This window comes from Pteropus vampyrus, unplaced genomic scaffold (assembly GCF_000151845.1).
Source record: "Pteropus vampyrus isolate Shadow unplaced genomic scaffold, Pvam_2.0 Scaffold622, whole genome shotgun sequence".
Classification (NCBI taxonomy): domain Eukaryota; kingdom Metazoa; phylum Chordata; class Mammalia; order Chiroptera; family Pteropodidae; genus Pteropus; species Pteropus vampyrus.
The window spans coordinates 142771-149484 of NW_011889403.1; positions in this window are offsets into that span (position 1 = coordinate 142771).

Here is a 6714-nt window from a genome sequence, read left to right on the forward strand (position 1 = left end):
CGACTCCCCGAGCCTGCCCCCCACGTGTGCTGAGCATGAAAACAGCATCCCTGAGTGCACGCCCACCTCTCTGCACGCGAAATCCAGTGTGGACGCCCCAGGAAGCTATCCTGGCGTGTTGCTCTTCAACCTCACGCCCCCAGAGGGGTCCACGATGACCCCCGTTTTCAGGAACGAAATGTGAAACGCTAGGGATGCGAATCCCCAAGGTCTCTGGACAGAAAATCTTTCTAATCCCGGCCTTCCCGCAGGCCCAGCGCACAGTGTGTCCTCCCCACGTCATGCTTGCTTTTCAGTCCCCGAGGTCTGTGGGACATGAAGGCCTGAGGGGGGAATGCTGCTTGCAGAAAGATGAGGCCCTTTCTGGGGTTCACCGGGCAACCCCATCGACGTCAACGAGCAGATGCACAACAGAAAAGTCCCCCAGAAACCAGGAGCTTTGGGAGCGCGAGGGGAGAGGGGCCAGCTGGGGCGCAGAAGCAGGTAGAAGGAGGAACAGCTGACCTCTCGACCCCACGCTGCGGTCCGTGGGAAAGGCAGAGGCCGGAATGAACACGCTGGAGGGACCCGGATGAGTCTGTGGAGGGAAGACACTCTCACCTGGCAGACTGGGTGCTGATGCCCACATGCCCCACCCATGCCCCACCCATGCCCCACCCATGCCCCACCACCTGCGCATCTCAGAACTGTCATGGATGTGTCAGGACCTACTAAGAGCTGTCGTTGCTCACAAGCCCCTCCCCCAGATCCCGGCGGTGCCCAGGTACAGGACGAGGAGGAGGTCCGATGCCACAGGTCGATGTGCTCAGGCCCAGTAAGGACGCGTCACAGAATGCTGAAGGCCTTTGGAACGGCTTCCTCGGGGGGGTGCCAGCCCAAGGGGAAAATGGGCATGTTGAAGGTCCTGCGTCCCTGTAAGACTCACACAGCCACGTGACTCAGCAGGCAGCTTATATCCTACACCGAAGTCATAAACTGTGAGGACACGGTCAATAATTTCCACACCAAACAACCCAAGAGTGGGCTCCAAGGACACCTGCAGTCACAAAGAGCGGTATCAGAAAGGGCTGGGGGTGGGCAGGAAGACGGGGGGAAAAGGTATTTGGGGGCAAAGCTAACAGAGCACCTCCAGCCTCCCATTCATGGGTCTATAATGCCTTGTGCCCCCCAAGACCCCCATGGCAATCAGTACAGCCGGGGTCACAGATAGGACAAAGAGCATTGTGCCGACCCCCAGGAAGACCCCTCACGTCCCAGGTATCACCTACTGGCTTCCTCCTTCCCAAGGCCACACTGCGATGGTCGGTGTGGCTCACTAATCTCTGTCTTCAACAAACCGAGCCGGCCGACCGACCGACCGACCGACCGACCGACCAACCAAACAACCGACCAAACAACCGACCGACCAAACAACCGACGGGCCAAGCAAAATGAACAAAACTGGGTATATTCTCAATTGCATTTCCGGTAGCGAAATGTTAAACATTTTTTTTGGCTTTGCTATTTTCAAAGATACTCTATTTTTTTTTTTTGCCTCACAGTAACTTTCACAAAATAAATGCTTTTGAAGGGAAAACTTTAACAGGTAAGTTGCCTTGATTTATGATTATTTTGACTCTATTCTCGAATATGGGTGCGGCCAAATCATGAGTTGTCCATTTTATTCTACAGCAGCATAAAGAAAAACAAGGTGATTTCCTCGTGTTGAATAATTCGAAGAACAGTTAAAGATTTACAAGTTGGATTCTGTACACCATTTTAGCCTTAAATATTTAATCTGTTTAATTAAATCGCAATGTAGAAAATGACCACCAACGCACAAAATTGACTTATGCTTCTTCTCACTCAAGTCACTGCGACCCTTGGTCTGATTTTCATAAGAATAGGTTATTTTGCCTGTTACTGAAAATCATAGACAAACAGCACACACTATTTCAGATTATCCATCAGCGCGATGTTTCTGAGGCTTCTCCATGTTACTGTATACGTCATCAGTCCACCTTTTTCCCTGCTGAGTAGTATTCCACTGTACACCGACGCCTGGGTGCCTGTTTCCAGGCGTTTGCCGTTGTGTATAAGGACCATGGACAGAAAGTCAGGATGCACAGACCTCAACTCAGAAACGGGAGTGGGGATTCCCTCCCCCCCAGTTCCTCACCCTGATCCATTATTTCAGCGATTTTGATGAGCTGGCGGGTGAGAAGCCCTGTGTACACTGGACGGAGAGACCGGGGCAGCTGGCGTTCAGATCATATGTGCGAAGGAAGGGCTGAAGTGCCCCTTTCTCAGATTTTGCTCCTCGTGCAAAGCTGGAGACACCCTGCAGGGTGTCAGATGTCCTGGGTAAGAAATGTTTGCTGATTGCAAAATCATAAAGTTCTTCTCATGTTTTCTTTTGGAAAAGTTTTTTCTGCCTTATTGTTCCTATTTAGATCTGAAAGCCCTCAATACTTGATTATTTTGTATAACGGTAGGGACCAGTACGTACATATATGTTCCTAGTAACATTTTTGAAGAGACGATTATTTTTTCAGTGCCGTATGGTGCCCGTGCGTCATGACGCAGGTGGCCTTATGTGTGGGACCGTGTGTGCCGTCTCTGTTTTGTTCGTCAATCTAGTCAGCTCGAGCCTACGCTGCAGGTAGCACTCCACCAACCCTGACATGTGGTGGTGTAAGTCCTCCAAGTTTGTGCTTTTTCTTGAAGTTACTTCGGGTCTTTATTCATCCTTTGTGTTTCTATATAAATTTTAGAACCATCTTGTCAATTTCTGAGCACATGCTAAAATTTTCATTAGGATGGCACGGAATGTGGAGTCGAGCCAGGGTGAACTGAAATATTTAATATGGATCCTTCCGACTCAAGGCCACGTGTAGCCATCCATTCTTTACATGTATAATTTATAGAAATAGTATTTTACAGTTTTGTTAAGAGGTCCGACATATGTTTGTAAGAATTAATCCTAGTCGTTTGATTTTTTCAGTGCTATAGTAAACGGCCTCACAACTTTGCCAACTATTCTAACTGAATTATTCTTACTGGTGTTTGGTTACGTTTCCCCTAGTCGAGTGTGTGGCTGTCCGTGTCTCGTATCTCCCTGTAGGCACTGTGTCTCTTTAGAATGTTGGCTCATTTGTTTTGCAAACTTCACACTTGAATGCATCCCCCAAAATATCATGAATGTCTTTTTTTTTTTTTTTAATTTTAAGGATGTGAGTGATGCAAGCTCTACATCCTGGTGGAAACATAAAGTTGGATTTCAATCTTTGTGTTTTGGGTAGTCGATTTACATTTAATGTAATTTAGATTTAATGTAATTACTACAGTCGAGTATCAGATGGTTTATAGTTCTTCTCTCCTTTCTGGACTTACTTTAAAATCAATCATATTTTAGTCATTCATTTTTTAATCTCTAGAATTATTATTTGTAGATCATTTTATTATTTTTGTTGGCCATCCGATGGATTGCAATATGTTCTTTTAACTTAATAAATTCTAATGTAAATGCCTATTTTCGTCATGTCCCCAGTAATGACAGAAATCCACTTTGCATTATTGCTCTTGCGTTTTAATTCTACTTAGATTTCGAATCCTACAAGATCTTAGCATCGTTGTTTTGTACGCCAACATCTATTTATATCCAGCCGCATAGTAAGCCTGTCTCATAACCTTCATTTCTTCCTGTTTTTCCAGTGATTCTCTTAGGAATTATTCTGCCCGAACATGTCCTTTTGTTTATTCTTTTTAGGGCAGGTATGCTGGAAATTTTTCTCTGAAGACATATTTACTTTACTTCAAAAAGATATTTCCACTGAACTAGAATTCCTGGTCAGCAGTTATTTTCTTGTTACTTTAGAAAAGTAACATCATTTCCTGTCTTCAATTATTTCTGTTTGGAAATTTGTGTTTTGGTGTTGCCCCTTTAAACATAACGTGTCTGTTTTTCTCTGGCTTCTTTCAATATTTTGTTCATTGATTTTCTTCATTGTATTCGGTGTTTTTACGACATATGCCATAGGTGTGGTTTTCTTTGTATTTATCCTGACTCATTTTTGCTGGATTTCTTTAATATGCCGATTGATATCTTCATTAATTTTAGGAGATTATCAAGCATTATTTCTTCAAATATTGCTTTAATCCCTAGTTCTCTCTCTTCTGATTTCAAGATTCTAATTCCCAATGTGTTAGGTATTTTCACTGTGTTCCAGATGCCTCAAATATAAAGTTCCAATGATTTATTCTTTATAATTATTTTCCTATATTTGCTATTGGTCCTATTTATTGCTCGATCACTCATAGTTATACTATGTATGGGGTTCATGATTTTAGCTTTTATTTTTATACTTTGAGTATTTTATGCATTTTTCACATTTGAAAAGTTCTCTTTTCATCTTTTTTTCTCAATCTTAATAAACATTTTCATCAGAATTAGAGCTGAGAGTCCATCTGCCAGTTCGACACCCGCAGAGTGTTTTTTTTTTTCCAATTTAAAACACGCGGTACAGAAAAGTATCAATTTAAGGTGTTCATCATTTCACAATTTTAACCATGAAGTATGTCAATAATATTTGAAATAATTTTATGGAAAATGGTATAAGTCGTATTCTCTCTCTCTCTCTCTCTCTCTCTCTCACACACACACACACACACACACGTATATTTCAAAATACCAGCAAATGGTATTTACACAGCTCTGGCTAAGAAATAAAGTGTATATATGAGTAAATACGGAGAATAACGTGCTTTTGTAATCTTTTCCTTGTTCTGAAAAATCATACAGAAAGGATGTCGGAACGGGTGAATTCAAGATTTCAATATGTCTCCCAATTGACAGTTTAAAAGAAGCTTCATGTGACAATAACCTTCGGCCGAGAGGAAACGGCCCGCCAGCCCGTCCTAGAGACGGTCCCACCTGTCCTTCTGGAGAGTCGCAGCCCGAACGTCCCCAGCACCAACGGCCGTCACGGCCACCACCTCGCCCGGCCCTTCCCCGGACGTCCCCTCCCACGCGTCTGTGTCCCAGCTTTGGACCCATCGACCTGAACGTGACTTTGCGCGGAACGCTGCGTCTGAAAAGCCCTGGCCGGGTTTGCCGCGTCTGGGCGTGGAAAGCGCGCCTCGCAGCTCGTGTCCTTGGCAGCTGCCCCATCCCGACGCCAGGACACGCTCGTAGGGACGAGCACGTGGGACGAGGGGCGAGGCCAGCGGGACACAGCTACGACACGGGGCGCGCGGCCCTTGGGCCCACCCGCCGGGACCTGCCCACGCCGCCTTATTTTTCTGGGCTATTCACTTGCTCCTGATACAAATCCATGTTCCATTGATTATTTTTGATCACCGATGACCGCTGTTCTCGTGCGCCTTCGTCAGGGATCGGCCCAGTCCCTTTCGAAGCCGGTGGCTACCATGCCTGTCGGCAGGGAGACAGGAGGTAACAGTGAGTCAGTGTTGAGTCAGATGTTGTCCTGTCTCCATAGCAACAGGATAGGAAAAGGTCTAAGAGGATGTATGGGTTCCAGCACGAGAACGACATGCCCCTTCCTTTTATCCGTTTATCCCCAGCCTACTGTCTCCCCATTTCCTCTGCAAAAATATATAAAACAAGTAGGAGGTACAGGTATAAAGAAACCTGTTTGTTACAAATAATGTCGTGTGGCTTCTGTGAGGATGTCTCAAGATCAGGCTGCTTATCTCTCTCCCTTCTGGGCGCAGACTCCATCGCTGCTACCAGTTAGTGACGCGCGCTTGCTTATTAGGATAATTTTTGTCTCATCTAATGCCTAGACCCGTGACTCGCTTTTGGCAATGGAATGTGAGCAGAAATGATGAATGTCACACACCAAGCATAAGCCTCGGAGTCGTCGCATGCGTCTGCGATCGGTTTTGTTCCTGCTGTCGCTGGAATGCCAGATCCTTCCATCTGGATGCCAGAATGAAAAAGACATGTGGGGAACGGCACTTGGCCCCCGCCAGACACACAGCCACTGTTTATGTGAACAAGCAAACAATGCTGAGAATGATGGATTCTTGAGCTTCTGAGGTCATCTCTAACCGCAGTAATGATTTACTGAAAACTAATGAAGAAAGAAATTGGCACCAGTCCTGAGGCACCACCAGAACTCGGAAGACAAACATTCATGTCGGGTCCAGATGACAGGTGGTTACAAAGCCACTATCGATGCCTAGAAACAAAGCGACCCGTGTTTTTCTCGGTAAAACGTTTGCTAAAAGGGTCGTGTGTGATAACGTGGAAAGGGCCTATGGATTTCAGCGAGGAGAGGGAGGTGAGCAGCATCGCTTAGCTGGCGAGCGCTGCTCTAGAGAAGGTACGAGGAGAGAGGGAATTTCAGAAGGTCACCCGTGAACGGGACAGCGAGGTTTAAAGACGGACTTGCTCATCCCGTCCACGCGAAGGGGAAATCGAGAAATGAGGATTGAGACTCCGTGCTGGGGGAAAGGCGAAACCCACAGCCCGGCCTCCCACACTCAGTTACGGCCTCTGAATTGATGAAAGGGAAATTCGGGCCACAATTTTATCGGTTTAAAATGTCTCAGGAAACAGAAGACGCCTGAGGGTGTGACTGTCAGGAGCCTGATCACCGCTGGTGACGTCAGTTTACCTCTGATTAGTTGAAGGGACAGATGGGGCATGCACTAGACAGAGCTGCGGATATAGCTTCTGGCACTCTGGGTTCGCACGGAACGAAAGTTAAC